Genomic DNA, 19,357 nt, shown 5'->3' with positions numbered 1-19,357 from the left:
GTACTGCAGCCTGACCGCCACCAATACCCCCTGCAAACAGAGGTGTTTCAGATGGGTAGAGCCGCAATCACCTTCCTCCTCTCACCTGGGCTGAGTGTGAACCCCCCAACATGCAGCCCATCTGTTGCGTGAATGAGACCCGTGATGGTGCTTCATTACAGAGTGTTAGAGGAATGTCAACAGCTGAACCAGACTTCCCTTCACACTTCCAGACTTGAAATAAGTAAAGGGAAAAACTATGTGTAAATTGTTTTCGCAGATGGTTTATTTCAGGCTTGGCTGTGATGCTGTTCATGCCAATCTTGAAATAGTCTAATTTCAATAGGATTCCTGAGTTATACCAAGGAATGTCATTGACAAACTCTCCTTTGTGTGTGTGTGTGTGTGTGTGTGTGTGTGTGTGTGTGTGTGTGTGTGTGTGTGTGTGTGTGTGTGTGTGTGTGTGTGTTTGTGTTTGTGTTTGTGTGTGTGTGTGTGTGTGTGTGTGTGTGTGTGTAATATAATTATAGATATAGATAGATGGATGAATGGATGGATGGATTGATGAATAGATATGCACTCAAGGCTGCATTTATTTTATAAAAAAAAAACAATAATATTGTGAAATATACATTTACATTTTGGTCAGGAAACCATTTTTGAGGGATCCTGGATATATTTTTTTCAGGATTCTTTGAAGAATAGAAAGTTGAAAAGAAATTTTGGCCACATATTGAGAATGTGGAGAACTATGTGGTTGCTAAGATGTTTTGAGTCATTGTTAGTTTTGTTGGTTTGTGGTCGTGCGAATGGATTGTCAGATGTGCACATTAGCGCAGGTTAAAATCTCACACTTTATTTAATATTTACAGATCCTAACTTAATAAAACAGACTGTGTGACTATGAGGAATGATTACCTCATTATGAACATTCTTATGCAAGTTCGAAGGACTTTATTTATATGAAATGCATACACCTCTTTAGCTGTTGTCACGTGTCGATGTGGGTGACCCCTGGTCTAAGGTCTTAATTTAACCATTGATTAATGTTGTGTGGATTTGTTGTTTGTTGGTTTATTGATTTTGGAATAGGTGTTGTATTTAAAAGTGCTTTAAAAAATAAAATGAATTGAATTGTTGTCTTGTGGGATGAGGTAGGCTCCAAAATGTAATAGGTTCGCTCAAATCCTTAAGTATAAATTAATCCAGAAGTATGAAATGGTAACAGTGATGCTTGCCTTAGCTTTGCACCATTTTCATTTGCTGCAGTGCCTTTAGTTGAGCAAAATTACCAATCCGTGATTGGCACCGTTTTTGACATTTCCCGCAAATGCCGTGTGTGGTGCACTGTAGTCTGGCATGGCATTAGATTGGACGGCTCTTCATGTCTTCAGTGTGATTAGGAGATGGAGATTCTTTAAATAGAATGCCAATGAAGGAGGGCATTGTCTGATTGGCAGTGGCAATGTATAATTCAGTTTTCAACCCCCAGGATTCAGAGCGAGTCTGTGTTCTGATTACTAATCAGCTGACACGGTGACTCTCCCCACCTCCTCTACGGCAAGAAAGGCACGACCAGCTATCAGCTGCTGTGTCTGTCATAAACTGTTGCGTGCCAATCTGGAGAGCCCCGCTAAAAGAGGCGGGAGGGGGTGAGAGAAAATGCCTGTTACCATGGAGAAGGAGACCTGGGGTGATGGTGGTTGGTTGTAAAGTCTAGGTCTTTTTAGTCTCCAGATATCCTGTTTTTTTTTTGTGTGTTGTTTTTTTCCTCTTCTCAGAGCCCTTCTGAATTCCCTGCGGTCCATGGGAACATACAGTTTCCTGCAGTGTAGAAAAGATTTTGTGGCATTTTTGCATGTGGACAGCTGCAGTAGAAGTCAGTAGTTTAGTTCTTAATCGTAAGTAATGCACTCCGACGTCCAATTTGTCGTCCACCGTTTGTGCTACAGGCCTGAAATCATGTGGATTTGGGGGAGAGGTGCACTGTGAAAAATATCCTGTTAGATTTATGGCTAAAAACGGCAGCTGTGGTTGCCAGACTTTCATTGTGGTGGAAATGTTTCAGGTATTATGGGATGGCAAATTAGTAGCTGTGTACAACTTATAACTGTATATTTGATTAATGAATGTAATGTTTAGCTAACTAAACAACCAAAATCAGATATGTTTTCCGTAAATATATACTGATAACCACAACACTAAAGAGGTTAAAAAGAAAGCTACATGATAAATCATAAACATAAAACATGGTCAGTACTTGTATAGACAGTGCAGAGTGTCATGATGTCATGCAGAGACTTTTGGGAATGTCTATTTTTTTGTTTTTATGGTATTCGTAATTTTTACTTACTAAGACCATAAATTTGACAGTATGTTACTGTAAAATGACATATAATGTGATGATGAGCATTAACAATATTTCACTGTGCTTATAATAAACAGAACAATATTGTGCATTGGTGTGGACTCTGATATAGCTGTCATTATAATATAGTTATCGTTTTGGCGTTGATGGACCTTTTGACTTAAGACTAGAGTTTAACAAGTAACAAAATAACATTTTCTTCCAAATTTAAAAAAGTTTCAAGAAATAGCTGTTGTTTTTTCCACGTCAATGATTTTAGTAGCAGCATAGGTGTGATGAAAAATAATGCCCTTGACTTTGTAAAGTGAACGTTTATATGTATATTTTACACCCACCTGACTTTGAAGGTCAATTTATGGTCAGCGTCTGTCTCTTACTCTTTGTTTTCTCACTGGTTTTGGCTGTCTCTCTGCTATCCATCATATATCTCGCTTCTCATCATGATTTTGTTTTTGTTCTGGAGCCAAACTTCTTTTGTTTCAACTGTCCCACCCGTTCACATTTCTGGTAATCAGAACCAGAGCCGCTCCAGGAGTCCGACGTCCCACTAGCCTGGGGTGAATTCTGTCGGTTTGGTTGTACTTATTCACATTCCATGGCACATTTTTTTGTTCAAGTTTGAAATCTCGCTGAAATGTGGGCCTAAGAGTACAATGAGTCCACTACATCTTTCCAGCTTTCCTTTTTCCACTTTGTGTCCTCAGCATTTTACAGCCTCCCAGAAAACATTGCCCAGCTTTTCCCAAATTTGAAACCCATTACTGAATCTTAGCCAGTGGCTAAATCAACCTTGTGTTCCCATGTTGTCTGCATGATAATCGGATATATGTAATATCTACCGAGGGAGTTCATAGTGAGGATGAGTCATAGCTAGTGCGGTTTTAAATCATAGTGCTTCATTCGCACCCTTGAAAGCCTGTGTCGTCTTCATAAAGGTTGTGATTTGCTCATTCACACACTTTTGCTGATTCCACTATAGTCAGGAGGACTCCTGCTGGTTAGTATGTGGTATTGCATGTTGCATCATGGATCTGTGTTTTTGTTCGGTGATAATTGCATTCTACTTGTTTTGAGCTGTTGAATAGCTTATTGACTGTACTACTATCTCGTCCCTTTTTACTTCATCTAAATCAGCGTCAAAAGAAGTCACATCGCATCAATATTTCCTACATATCTCTGAAACACACAGGCACCACCAAGACGCCTCTTTATTGATCACTGAATCACATGAACAAAACAGTTCCCTTCAAGTTCACCTCCTTAAATGGCACCAAAGTCAACATAAAATCAAAATTAATCAAATTTACTTTCGTAACACACATTCCTGGTTTAATTGTGCAAGATTGGTCGCCGCTTGGTTTTTGTTTCATATCATTGCCATCAAAACAACTTTAGTTTTTAGCCAACATCAATCAATTTTTTGTCTTTCCCTCCATTGTGGTCCACTTTTCACCTTCCCAATGGATAAATAAAAATCCCTTATTTTTCTTCTTTGAATATCTTGTTTTGCATGTAAATGCATCATATTATGGAAGTACACTCTTAAAAATAAAGGTTCCAAATATGCTGTAAAAGAACCATACTTGGTTCCCAGAAGAACCTTTCAGTGAACAGTTCTTAAAAGAAACTTAGTGTGAAGAACATTTTAATAATCTGAAGAACTGTTAGCACTTTAAGGCCAGTTCACAGTGCACAGGCAAACGCCAACAAACACCAACAAACAAGTTGGCCGTTGGATTTAGAATTTTATGAAAAAGAACTGTCGTTCACACTGCCGACAAACACTGATTGAACATGTTCAGTCGGATGAAAACAAACCCCGACCAACGCCAACAGGGGTAACACTGATCCGACAAAACACAACAAACATGTTTTTTGGCGTTTGTCTGTGCAGTGTTAACTGGCCTGTAAAGAACACACTGTTGTGTGTTGGAAAGGTTCTGTGGATGATAAATGTTCTTCATGTAACCATTAATAAAGAAAGAACCTTTATTTTTAAGAGTGTATTGTGCTTGACTTGAACTGCAAATACTCCGAAGGGCCACTTTTAAAACTCATTACCTGCGCTGACCATGCAGACAGCGAGTCTAATGTATTGCAGCCTGTTTGCTAATGGCAGCCGCCAGTCCTGGCACAGATGTTGAGCTGTAGAGGAGCAGTGCCGCCCAAACTCCTTGTTCCTTCACGGTGATTAATGAAACCCCAGCTCACTGAGCTCCTCTCTCAGCCTCGACGGACCGCTTCGGTCTCTCAGGTCCCCGCTGTATTTCCTTCATGCTGTCAGATTTATACCACGGTGTAGTGCATATTTATGAAGTGCACTCTCCATTTGCACTCGTGGCTTGTTTTTCTTACATTTACTGTCCATGGCTCTGGATATTAATCATACGTCACTCACTCCCTCTGCTGCAGCTGCCGCGGCTCTTACGGTTGTACAACAGCCGCATAATTGAGCGAAACGCTCCAGTTCTGCTGGAAGTAGGTCTAAGGAGCCAACTCGTACACCAGGGTACTTGTGGTGAATGTTAACATTTAATTTGTTCTGCTTAAAGGACTTCATATTTCCTGCTGTATGCTAATGTCTTTATTTAATATGCGTATATCAGCTGTCCATTTTATATTCCACCCCAGCTCAAGCCAATCGCCTTGAACGCCAATAGCTGCATCCCAAATTTGCATGCTAGCCAGACTAAGTAGTATGCAAAATGTTGATTAGTGCACCCCAAGTCAAGGTACTTTGAAAATAGTAATAATAGAGGTGCCTAGATAGTATACTATTTTTCTGAAACTACATACTTAAAGTGATAGTTCACCCAAAAATGAAAACTCTTTCATCATTTACTCACCCTCATGTTTTTCCAAACCATTATGACTTACTCTCTTCTGCAAAAATCAAAGAAGATTGTTATGGCTAAAAACAATATTGGACCCCATTGACTTTCATTGAATGGGCAAAAAAAACAACTTCTTTTATCTTCTCAGACGACAGTCAAATACAGGAAAGACATGAGGGTGAGTAAATGGATTTTTATTTTTGGGTGAACTATCCTTTTAAAGCTTTATGAATGGGACAAGCTATGTAAATGAGCTAGGTGAATGGGACATCTGATAGTTTGTCTTTGGTGTTGTTTTTAAAATATGATCCCAATGGCTTCATTAATGTCATCTCATACTAGTTTAGGAATTGAACTATCCCACTTTACCTGTATTCGCTCTACATACTTTTAGGTCATAGTTAAACTATGCAAATTGGAATACGGCCCATGCTTTGGACGTTTAAACGGGCAAAGTTATTATCATTTTACATAACTGTCTAGAATAATCCATTCTGATTAGCCTTCAGCAGTCACATGTTTTTGTTTTCAAAAGTTTTAGGTCAGAAAGAGTTTTTATTTTTGAAAGAAATCAATACTACTTTTAAATCTGGCATAATTTATGCATGTCGTTCCAAACTTGTATGACCTTTTCTTATGTGTAACACAAAATATATTTCTTTTTTGTTTTGTTTTTTACAATATAATACAATGAAAGTCAAAGGGGTCCAGTGTTCTTTAGATCCTTAAAAAAAAAAATCATCTTTTGTGTTCCGCTGAAGAAAGCCATAGTTAATTTTTACGTGCACAATCCCTTTAATGTCCATTCATTTGGTATGAATGCATAATAAACGGCACAATATACAGTTATCCAGTCATAATTGCAAAATAAACCACTTCAGGATGGAACAAGACCAACTTACTGTACATTTACACATTACATAGCTGTGTCCAGTTTAACAAAAGGAAAATGGACCACTTTAGGGTCAAAATGGTGTTTACTAAAGCTCCCCCTACCGTTTATGTCCTGTAGATATCAGTTACTCTGCATGAATTTGGTGTTGGAATTGACTATCACAGTAACAAAAAAATCTTAATGAGATTCCTCGTTGTCACTCCCTGTCTGCTGCAAGCATTCGCTCCAAATTGCATCTGACATAGTAAAGACTGCGTGTGATGTAACATCATATTTTCCTGAGTGCTGCGCTCTTTTTGACGTGGGGCGTCTGACTGCCGTGGGTGCCGTATTTAGTGCTGCTGGGAGACGTTTCGGTCTGTTGCCCTTTCCGTCAATGGGGCAGGCCGTGGGGGGAGGAGCCCCTTAGCGTGTCATTCCAATGTGACGAACAGAGATGACATGGGCAGAAAATAACCTTCTATTTCAGGCCCAACCAAACCCCCTTTAACTTCTGATGGAAACAGCCAATCCCAGCTGGCTCTGTTGCTAGGTAATAGCTCTGCCGCCCCCGTGCCCAAGTATGTTAATACAAGGCGAATCGCATCCCCCTTGCCGAGACGAGAGATCATTCGGATGTGGGTGTGTTGGGGGTTTGTCTACTACAGTGAGGGAGAGCGGCCGAGATGATGAGAAAAAATACAAAGGCCAACAGGCAGAATTATAGGGGATAGACGAGAATGAATCATCGCAGTCAGATTCAGTTGGTTGGTTTCCTCAGCAGGCAGCTTTGTACAAAACAACCTGTCTTCCATTTAGTGAACAGGTTCCCTCACATTAAAAAGAAAGTTCGAACTCTGTTCTTCGTTTTTGTTTCTTTGTGTTTTAAGGTGAAAAGGGTTTTGGACCGTATACAAAATCTTTCCGAAAGAGAAATTCACAATTGCACATATTTCTATTAAATTCACTCTATTTCAACAGTGAAATTCCATTGTGACCCCGCCTTTACTCTCTCTCTCTCGTGTTGTTTCAGTAACTTTGTCTTTCTAGAACGTGTTGTTCTTCCATTCTTTCCCTGAAGAGTCTGTTAAATGTTTTCTATTTGAATATATTGGAAAGTATAATTTATTTCTGTGATGGCAAAGCTGAATTTCCAGCATTACTCCAGTCTTCAGTGTCACATGATCATTCAGAAATCATTTTAATATGCTGATTTGCTGCTCAAGAAACACTTCTTATTATCAATGTTGAAAAAAGTTGTGCTGCTTAATATTTGTGTAGACACCTATTTTCATGATTCTTTGATTAATAGAAAGTTCAAAAGAACAGTATTTATTTGAAATAGAAATCTTTTGTAACATTATAAAAGTATTTACTGTCACTTAATCAATTTAATGCAACATTGCTGAAAGCATTAATTTCTTTTAAAAAAAAGTCTTACTGACCTTGAACTTTTGAACAGTATATAGAGTGCTTAGTATGCAAATTTCATGCATGGATTTCCCAAAGGAATTGGATTAAAAATCCACCACTTGGTTGGAATTAATCATGCAATGTAGTTAGACCATGTGACAATGTAGCATGTTACTCTTTAAAACGTCTGCCATTGCATTCTGTTTCGCATACTACTTTTAAAAAGTGGCATGAATTTAGATGAACTGGATATTTTGTCTTTCATTTCAATTACAAATTTACTTGAATTCACCCTACATACTGCACAGTATGCAGTAAGTAGTACGATATTCCTAACTTTATCGCTATTCTGTTACTTTATGGCTGTTCGATGATTGTATGTTAGCTTTGTTATTTGATTTACATCAACGGTACCATGCACTTCCTCACTAGCTCTTTCTGTGTGTTGACTTGCATGTGTCCATTCCCAGTGCTCATACATCAGCCCTGCTGTTGAGACGCTGTGGAGTGTCAGCAGTCAGAGTGACAGCCACCAGAACAAACACACACAAACACACGCATATGTATGTGCTTGCATTAATATGCATGAACCCTGCACACATGCCCCTGGTTGTTATTTTGGAAAAAAGACCTTTACGTTAATCAATAAATGCATGAGATTTGTATTAAGTTAGATAAATATTAATGAGGAAGCATGGTTTGGATGGGCGGATGTAGTTTAATAACAAGCGTATGTGTTCGCTGAGGAGAATGCTGGGAAGGCCGGCAGGGTGCAGGCCAGTGAGCGGAATACTAATGCGGCTGCACATCTTTGTTCCGTTCCAGCCCTCACGTTTCTCCGGAGTCATTCACATGCAGTCAAGCGCACTGTGTCTGTGGACGTACTACAATCAGATTCTTGTCTCCTCCTAGAGCACATAAATATTGCTGTATGTTTGTTATCACACGCACAGGTGTTATTGCAGTACCTTTTGTGCTATTGCAATCATTTGTCTTTTAGTGCTAGTGTATGTTTTTAACAATAAGGTGCTCAAGGTATTTCTGGTAGTCGCTCAGTATTTTTTTTTTATTGATTTATTTTTCTGATGCCTAAATGTTAATCTATTTTATTCAGTCATCAGGCATAACATTATTACCACTGACAGGTGAAGTGAATAACAATGATTATCTCTATCACGGCACCTGTTAGTGTGTCGGAAATTTTAAGCCGGGTGCACACTGTGCGATTTATTATAGTCCTTTACGATTGTTCCTTGTCAGACTGTACGAACATGATCGTCGCTTTAAGCCATGTCACACTGTCGGATCTCAGTTGTCATTAATGTCAGACTGTCAAGACGCGTTAAAAATGGACGCGCACAAGAAAATTCGTCCAAAGTTTTACATCATCAATCAATGACACTTATGTTCACAGTGAGCTGCATAATACACAGGATTGAAATGGTGGCTACAAAGAAATCTCTAACGTTAATTTTGGTCATGGCTCGTCTTGAAAAACGAAGGCAATTTGATTGTTGTCGTAGAAGTCACACTGCAGGACAGCGAGTCAAATCTTCGGACACCACCAGAAATTCGTCGGAGGTAAAATTTTATTGAAGGGTCATGAATTGGCTGTCGGTGAGCATGTCAAACCGACGATCAAAGACTTCGGACTTTAGCCTAGGATCAGAGGAATCTTTTAGGATTTACAAAATTTGTTTTAGATGGCCAAATCGTGGCCACAATCTTACAGTGTGCACCCGAATTTAGGCAGGATTTGAGCGAGTTTGACAAGGGCCAAATTGTGATGGCTAGACGACTGAGTCAGAGCATCTCCAAAACTGCAGCTCTTGTGGGGTTTTACCAGTCTGTAGTTGTCAGTATCTATCAAAAGTGGTCCAAGGAAGGAACAGTGGTAAACCGACGACAGGGTCACGGGCGGCCAAGGCTCATTGATGCACGTAGGGAGCGAAGGCTGGCCCGTGTGGTCCGATCCAACAGACAAGCTACTGTAGCTCAAATTTCTCAAGAAGTTAACGCTGGTTCTGATAGAAAGGTGTCAGAATACACAGTGCATCGCAGTTTGTTAATTATGGGGCTGCATAGCCGCAGACCATACCCAGCCCTGAGAAGTGAAGCCAAAGCGTCTCGATCGCCCCCCGGTGACCGGTCCTAGTATATCTCATAAACCCCTGCCTCCCCATGTTATTCAATGGGACGTAAGACCAACTAAACAATTAAATTACACTTCATATATCTTTTTTCCAAAGATTGTTTCTGTCATTTACTGTAGTTTTCATCAGGCTGATGTAATTTCAAGTGTTTGTTTTTAAAATAAGTTTGTTTTTAGTTAGTTATTTGATGCTATAAAAACACCGTTGTGGGGTACATGATTGACAGCTGTGATTGACAGGTTCTTTGAGCAAAGTAGTCAATGAAGCAACAACGGACTTTTTTTCGGGATCTTTGGAGAACTGAAGAGATTGGAGCTTTAAATTTAATATCTAAATTTCTATAATTAATTATTTTACACCGACATAATGGCTTGTTCTGCAGCAGAGGCGCGTGCTTACAATTGATTCAGCCAGAATGAGGGCGGGACAAGAGCGGGACGTTGATTTCGCGGCTTTACTTCCTGCTCACTACTGCGCATGTCTGGTCCCGAAATCGCAACTGCGCAGACTCAAGTCCCAAGATGTCAGCGCCATATCGGGAAAATGACGGCTTCACTTCTTGCCAATGGAAGAGAACGAAGGGGCGTCGTCCATCTTTTTTTACAGTCTATGATGCTGACCACTGTCCACCGCCGAAAGCACGTGAACATCCATGTGACTCCAGTGGTTTAACCTCAATTTTATGAAGTGATGCGAGTGCTTAAAAAAAACATTATTTACCACTTTATTTACAAATTATTAATCTCCGACGCGCGTTTACGGGAGCACCATGACAAATGCATGTCATGAGAGCAGACGTTGTTGCGTTAACCCGTTGGAGATTCATATTTTGCAAGTCAAGTGGCAAATTGTTTTTTGCTCAAACAAAGCACTCACGTTGCTTCAGAAAATTGAGGTTAAACCACAGGAGTCACACGGATTACTTTAATGATGTCTTTACTACCTTTCTAGGGCTTGAAAGTGGTTGTTGCGTACGCTGTCAGTAGAGGGACAGAAAGCTCTCAGATTTCATCTAAAAGATCTTCATTTGTGTTCCGAAGATGAACGAAAGGCTTAGCGGGTTTGGAACGACATGAGAGTGAATAATTGATGACAGAATTTTCCTTTTTGGGTGAACTAACCCTTTAACAGCCTTGTGAAATGTCACTTCATAAAGGGTTTTATTTCTTTCACTGGAAAATAAATGTCCATTTTATTATTGTGCATATGTTTGAATTGAAAATTCGTTGTCTTTGGTTGCAATGCGACATTTCTTAGCACATTTTACTGTGCAAATATGACTTGTTGTGTGTTCACGAATGATGTCTGCGTTCAGTAGACTGCGTGTGTGTTCTCCCCTCCTCTCCCTTCTGTTCCAGGGGGAGTCTCACCACATTAGTGGACTCCAGTCTAAATGTCACCCACTACTGAAAGACAACCCCTCCCTGCACCAGCAAGGAGCCCCTGCACTGACCTTGATCCCACAGAAATGTCACGGTATCCACCCCGCCCTGACATTACACTGGAGAGAAGGGACTATATTTGCACATGAAGACTCTTGCCATTAAATATCCCACACAACCATTTGTTGAACCTTCTGTTTGCTTGGCTTTGAATGGCCCTCGTGTTACTTTTACTCTCTGTCATTTGTCTTTGTGTTACACACTGGTGGTTGCGTAGTTAGTCTTCACAGTTTGCTACCTAATATAGCAGCATCTGTAATAGAGCCTCGTAATTGTCTGATTTAAAACGGTAGTCCAGTTTATAATTTAGCGTTATTTGTTTAGTACAAGCAAGTGTCTCTTTACATAGTCATTACAAATAAAGAGTAATTTCATACATCTAGCTCACCTTTTAAAATCTGCACAGAGTTGATTTCATTAGAGCCATCATAGGAATAAAATGTTTTAAAGTATATTAAAATAGAAAGTAGGTTATTTAAATTGTAATAATATTTCAAAATAATGCTTGTATTTTTGATTAAGCCTTGGTGAACATAAAAGACTTACCGACCCCAAACTTTTCTACAGTACTGTACTTTTTAGTACTTTTTTTTATGGAAAATGTGGTGTAATTTCTTTTTCTTTGGAACATAGGTGCACTGCTGCCTAGGATTTCGGCTTTGGACGTTGTATAACAGCCTAAGTTAAAATGTCTGTTCTGGAATAACATGAAAAACGTAAGTTATGTGCGCACAGTGTGACGGAAACCTTAAGGGATTGTAAAAGGAGTAATTCAGAGGAGAGTTTCATCATTCTGGTGTCGCATTCAGCACTGGACTCATCTCTGGTTCTCTCCTTCAGGCCCAACTATGTTCTGTCCTGTAAAATTGCTTTTAAATTACATTTCTAGGTTTCTTCTATGATTTCCTTTACTATCTGTGGAGGAGAGGAAATCAATATCCATTCAGAATATCCCATTTCATCTACTTTTGAGCTATGTAAGTTGACAGTGAATTGGACTCAATGTACCGGTCAGGTCTTTAACCCTCAGTGTTTCCCATTATAGCAGAATATACAGTCAAACCAAAATTTATTCAGACACCTTCAACATTTCTCACATTATCACAGTCTATTCGCTATAGTTTAGAAAATGGTAATAAAATATGACAAGAACACAGAATTATCAAATCAGTTGATATTTCACTGGTGTTGGCCATCCTTCTGTTAGACTCTCACAAATGAATTAGGATGAATATCTGTCAGCTGTTAAATTTAAGTACACAATTAGATAATACCAATTTAGGTCAACTAATTACCAAGCAATGCTTAATTATGCTCATTTTGTGTTGTAAAAAGGTCACATTAGCAATTGAAGAAAAAAACACTTATGCAAAACATGGTCAGGTCAAAGTGTCCCAAAATTGTATTTTTGGGTATAATATGTCACGGTTTACTTTATTTTGCTATCCTCACTTACACAAATAAACTTATGTTTGACTGTATATATTAGGGCTGACAGTTGAACCTATTAATTTAGTGAATAATGATTTTTTTTTAATTAAAAACATCAAACCAAGCTTACCAACATCCATAATGTAATATCTTGTATTATCTTCAATTGGATGTTTTTCTCAACAAATATTGACATATGCAATTCATTAATCAGAATATTATTAATAATTAATTCGATAAAAATTTGAATTGATTGACAGACCTAATAAAGATTAGCATAGTGAGATTTTAAAATAATATCGGTAATAATTTGATAGTATTCTCATCCAGCACTTCTATTATAGAGCACATTTACTCTTCATTCTCGATCTGAAAACATAATCATCTGAAAATCGGCTATGATGAAGAGTGTTAAAGGAAGCAGGGCACCCTGTACAAATCATGATAAATGTGTGTGAAGGAGCCGCGCTCACCCATGCTGTGCCGCCAGAGCTTCACTTCGCAGCCTCGGGCATCAGGTGGCCGGATTTAAATAGCAAGGGCCGAGGCCACATCTGTTGCGGCTGGTCTGGTGGAGAGAGCCGCCGATGCTCGGGTCTGTGTGTGTGAGATGACATTTAGATGAGCGGGGATTTACCCAGCAGCTGTGTAGACGCTGGTCGGCATGATGGATGATGGGTCCGGTTGCCTAATGTTACAGCATAGAAAAACAGTTGTGTGCGGTTGCTCGAATGCTTGTGTGGATTTTTGTAAGAGGCAATGGTTCCCTTCTAAACCACAATTATCTGTTGTATGTTTGTTTGTATGTGTGTGTGTGTTTCTGTAACAGCTTTACGTTTATTAGAGACAAATACATAAGCTTATTTCTGCTGCATACCAATTGCATCTGCACTGTTCAGAAAAGAATACTAGCGATTAATGTTTCAAGCAGTTTTATGCTACTTTTTTGTCACATGACCTCATTATGACAATTATTCACTGTGTTGGTCTGGAAATTAATCTGCGTCTTTTTTCTTTTTTTGGCTAAAAATATCTTGAATCAGTCAAATAATGAATCAAGAAGGAAATGTTTAAAATCTTAGATTGATATCAATTGATATTGCTTGTAGTTTCATTCATCACTTTGGATATGTGTGCTCTAGTAGCATTCTGAACATTTGAAATTCATACAAATATTGTATGCAGTATATTACCGTATACTGCAAAATAGTATGAGTAGTATTTATGCATTCCGAACCAATATATGGATATGGATACTCTTAGATATTGTCTTCCTCTTCTAGACTATACTGTTTTGAATGCATACTACCATACTACTAGTACTATTTTTGCATTATGTATTGTCAATATGGATAGTCTTAAATATACTCTTCTAGACTGTGGGTTTGGATGCATACTACCTAATGTTATACTAATACAAATTTTTCAGTGGTTGTAGTGTTATGTGCAAAACAGTATGTATAGTCTTGGGTATTGTCTTCCTCTTCTAAACTATACAGGTTTGGGTACATACTTATACTTTTTTTTTGCAAACTGTGTAGTCTTATGTATTATCTTCCTCTCTTAGGATATATGAGTTTGAAATGCATACTAATCTTCACTTTTTACAGTATGTATAGTTGTGCATATGGATAGACTTAAATATAGTCGTCTTCTAGACTATGGGTTTGGATGCACACTACTCATACTATTTTTGCAGTATGCAGTTTGAATACTCTTATGTGGATATGTATAGTCTTGGATATAGTCTTCCTCTTCTAGACTGTGTGGGTTTAGATGCATACTACCATGCTAATTATTTTTTTCAGTAAGGGTTATGTGAATGTGTAGTCTTCCTCTTCTAGACCATAGGTGTTCGGATGCATACTACTAAGACTTTTTTAACTGTGTGTATAGTCTTATGTACATATGTTTAATCTTATATATTTCTCTTCTAGGCTATATGATTTTGGAATGCATACTAGCTCATACTTTACTATTTTTGCAGTATGTATATTGTATACAGTATGCAATTTTATGCCTTGATGCAACCTATTAGATTATACATACTGCATAAGAATGAGTAGTATAGTAGTATGCATCCCTAACTATAGACTAGAAGAGCACGGCTACATGAGTTTGGATGCATACTACTATACTACTCATACTATATATTTTTTGCAGTATGTTAAGTATGAGTATAGTCTTGGTGTGGAAAGTTGTTTAATTGGCTATTTTTTTCAATAACGATTATGTCTGTCATTGAAACAGTGCGCGGTCACCTTTACAAATATAGTCAGCAGTCTGAAACCCTGCTGGTTTTTTGTTACCCAGGTCTCCCTTGCTCTGCATGAGGTGCACCTTGGCACAGTGAATAACCCACCTGCCCCTGACATTTCACTCTTCCTCTCACAAATGATATCTCTTCACCAGACCAGACGTTTAAAGCTCATACTGTTTCCTCCCGCAACATTACTGCATCCCACTGTAGCTTTTTCCTGAGTAATTGAGGCGAGAACAGTGGGAAACCTCGCCCTTCCTCCACCCTCTGCTTTTCCCTCTCCTTTCACCTATTCAGAAAGAGTTTTTCCCCTTTCGTTCCTGCTCCAGATCTGCTGTGACAGACAAATGAAGCCAGATACAGAGTGCTCTGATTGGACAGATGGGGAAAACGCATCTTCTTTTTCATTCTTTGTTCTATTTTTGGTACAAATCTTTGCAGCTTTTGGATAATGAAGTTCACAGAAAGAGTGATTCTCCAAGCTCGAGTTTTAGCGTTTCATCGAGTTAAACCTTGGGTGATGTCTATCTAGATGATAAACCGAAAATGTGGCACACGTTGATAAAACGCTTTTTTCCTCTTGCAGCTGACAGAAAGTCGATGTTGAAGTTGAGAAATATTCTAAATGTGTAACTATCACGCCCGGCGATATGACAGGTGTCACCTATTGATTATGTTTTCATATTGGCACACAAACAACACTCAAATGACTATGACAGGAGAAAAAAAATCCATATTCCATCTGACAGTGCATCAAAAGGACATCCGTGCTCATTTTTAGAATGAATCCTCAGCATCAGCATGAACACAAACACGGGCACTCTTTAAACGCCAGAGTTTGTAGCTCAGAAATATCTGCGCTGTTCGTTGAAGGAGACATTAGCTTCGCGTGACCTCTAGCAGGGCGTTCTCCTTCCCTGCCTTTCTGTATCTACACCCTAATCAATTTTGAGCGAGATCAAAAAGCCTGACATCTTCCTCTTCAAATGGATTAGCTCCTTTTGTGGCATCTTAAGGCTGATTGAGGGAAGTGTGCTGTGTGGAATACATCAGGACAACTGCAGCCCCATGCAGCACTGCTCTTGCCTTCATGTTTATTTATTGCAAAGCTCCTAAAAGGCACAAAAAAAGCACCTGTTTCCTTCCCTGGCTTCCTGTCAGTAAATGAAACCTGGGGACAGAAAGGCTGCTCTGATGAGACGGATGTCTAATGCATCTGCCTGTTGTGCGTCTGTTGCCAAGCAGTGGATCAAACACAACACTGTCTCGGGTTAACTCAGGCTTTCCAACATCAGACGGTTAACCTTGAGAGATTTCGGATGTTTCGTCTGAATCATATCCATCATTTAAGGACAATTTACTAGCCTTGTGATGTTTGGAAGCGTCAACCGTCTGTAATTCAGGATGTATGCAGGTTGAAATCAAGTTTTGTTTTTATTGCATTGTACATTTCATTGACTGCTAGAGACTGACTTTGGTTGTTTCACATCTGGTTTGTCTGGCTATGCTGCACTTTTCCTCACTTATTGCACCGTATTAATGAATTCAGCTTATATCCTTTTATACATCATTTGTCTGTCTGTTTTTAATTTTAGTGCATTTTATTTTTACATTTATTTAATTTTTTTTCTTAAATTAAATTTCAATTTTCTGTTTATTTCTATTTTCTGATTTTAAAATTAATTGTTGCATGTTTTTTATTTTTAATAATAATTAATAAAAAAAATGTTGTTGCTTTTTTATTAGGGCTGTCAATAATTCAAATTTTTAATCGCACTTTTATCATGAAATTAAGCATACGCCATTTATCTTGTTTACCGTTGTCATCATTTTGCTATATCCAGCAAAGTAAACCATCAGATTCAAGGGTGATTCACACAAAAACTTTCTGCAAGCTTTTTTCAAGGTAAATTTAGATGTCTTCCCAAAAAAGGACACTTGGAGACTCCAAAAAGACACTGAATAACCAAATTTTTTAAGGAGCCCATATAATTAATAAATGTATGGACACCAAAGCACACATGAAAATTACAGATTTTTTGATTTTTTTCAGAATTCATTGTGTATAGTATGTGTGCAGCGCAACAGCAAAGAGCTTGTTTACATTTTAGACAAGTCAAGTTGCAATACTGAACAGGACCACATGGAGATGCCAAAAAAACCTGAAGCAGCCGCCTAGACCTACAGTACATGGATCCATTAAGAATTACTAAACACAGCAACATACACATGATGAGAGATAAAAACATTTTCCTGAATGATTGGGAAACAATGTGAATTGTACTGAAATGTGTCTGTGCATAAATAAAATGTGCGATTAGTCTGCAAGAGCACACACACAGACATGGTTTGTTTGCGCATCAATATAACTGACTGGCGCTGCTACTGTACGGCTCCTGTACTTCACCGCAATCGCCTTTAACCTAAAGGACAATTCCGGCCAAAAATGAACCTAGGGCTAAATAACACATGCGTACCGAGTCGACCGTTCTATGGGATGCGTTTTCATGATAATCATGAAATTTCATGAAATCACGTTAATTTTAACGTTGGCTTTAGTTTAACCACAGATTAGCTTATAACGCTAGTGTATGGGGCATCGAATAAGTAAAAATAAAAATCGTTAGTTAATACCACTAACAAGGCTCAAAATAGCCCCACACTAACACAGTAGCATAATTATCTATGATAATTATATAATCCTTTTTGGCCGGAATTGCCCTTTAATTGCAATCCTCATTCATTAAAACTTTACTAGCGAGACGCTTGTTTGCTTTATCCAGCCGAGAAATGTAGTTTGTGTCATTTTTTTGACATTCTTTTCAGTCTATATTTCACACAGCGCGCGATGCGTGAGGTCTCGCACTCTTTAGAAAAAATCACAGAATATGACAGCTCCTGTTTAGATTATTATTATTTTTCTGCAAGTGTTGCCCATGTATAACTCGCCACCACAATGCTAGGCGATGTGAATATTTTCCAGTGCATTGATGTGTGGTTTCTAGGGTATTATGGGCAGTTGCTAGGTTTGTGTCTATGATATTCTAGTCACTAGATATGGCTCTAGTCCTTCATCCAAAACGTCTTTACACAGCTGAGTTAAGAATGCTCTGTGCCTCCTCAAAAATCTGTGTAAAGACGTAATACACCTTTAATGCATAAAAGCCAGAGCTCCGACCATCCTCAATCCCTAGTTTCAAAGAATCCAGTTCTAATTGCTGTGTAAATGCATTTATGCCACTTCTGAGCAACATTATATCTATATAGATTGTGTAAACACATCGGAAAGACACCTAAATACCACTTCAGAAGCATTCTGTGCCACCTTTGCTATTCTGTTTTATCAGGTAAAAATCTGTGTGAACAAGAACAAAGTGAAAAACAAGTGAAAATCTGAAGTCGCATCGCTCTCCTGAACAAGCCGCACTGCTGTTTGTTTTCTGTCTGAAATCCATTACGCTATGCAAGTTAAAAGCACCACAAATATTTCATATTCTCTTCAAATCTTTAAAAGTCGATAGCATCTCAGGGTCCTGTATATATTGCACATGGCAAGATTAAACTTGCTTTCCTGCACAGTTTTCTCTAACATGCTCTGTGCCTGCGATGCATAATTGTCTGAGATTCTTCTGCCTTCTGTTCTTTGTGCACAGGCAGAATGAATGGCTCTCTGTGTGTGAAGTGGAGTAAATAGACACGTTACTTGGTGCGTCGGAGTGTTGATGAAAGCAAGCGTGTAGATACTTATTAACCGTTTCGTACTGCAAGCCTCAGAAATATCGAATGAGAAGGCTGGCGTTGGACAGCACTCTTTGCACACCATGTGCCCGGCCCTTGAGACTGGACGCTGTCTGTCTTTCAGCTCTGACCTTTGTTTTGAAGGCAGCTCTGGGAAGCAGTTTCTGTCCCTCCCTTGCTATCTCTTTGTCTCTCTGTATCTCATTTCATTTTCTTGCTTGTTCCAGTTTCTTGCTCATCCCTTTTCATTTTTATCACGCTTTGTATTTTTTTGCCATTCCCTCTCTGTTTGAATTTCCTTCTCCTCTTTGTTGTGCCACCAGCTTCTCTCTCTAAATAAAGTAATCAAGCTCAGCACTTTATTTTCCTCGGTGTGCATTCTCACATGACAGCTTTCCTTTCTCTCCGGGACTTTAAAAGAGAACACGGATCCTTAAAAAGACGAAAAAGAGAAAAAAGCCTGTCCAAGGAGATAAGAGCCAACCTCTGGGAAAAAGCAATCAGAGAAACACGAAACCCATATTAACCCACAGGATGACATTTATATCTCCAAGACCAACACTGATCCCACCTTTTCAGATGGGAAGAATTTAATGTCCAGGTGACGTCCATAGATTAAAATAATTAATTTATATTCTTAGGGCAATTATATATATATATATATATATATATATATATATATATATATATATATATATATATATATATATATATATATATATATATATATAATTTATTTAAATACTATATTATTAACTTTTTTGCATTCAATGTTGTATAGAGAATTTGGCAGAACATGCACTTAATTATCTAAAAATAATGTCACAATACAAAAATTATGGACATAAATATAATATAAATATAC

The 19,357-nt window shown here is 38.4% G+C and overlaps 1 protein-coding gene across 6 annotated transcripts in view; it reads left to right on the top strand.

The window, feature by feature from the left end:
• kiaa0586 (KIAA0586 ortholog) overlaps window positions 1-19,357 on the top strand; it is a 121,238-nt gene that overhangs the window by 23,947 nt on the left and 77,934 nt on the right. The window lies entirely within an intron of this gene.

This window comes from Siphateles boraxobius, unplaced genomic scaffold (genome assembly GCF_051911475.1).
Source record: "Siphateles boraxobius isolate OS27281-9 unplaced genomic scaffold, OSU_SipBor_1 22, whole genome shotgun sequence".
NCBI classification, from domain to species: Eukaryota; Metazoa; Chordata; class Actinopteri; order Cypriniformes; family Leuciscidae; genus Siphateles; species Siphateles boraxobius.
The sequence above is the reverse complement of the archived record's forward strand: the minus strand, read 5'-3'. Positions and strand labels throughout refer to the sequence as shown.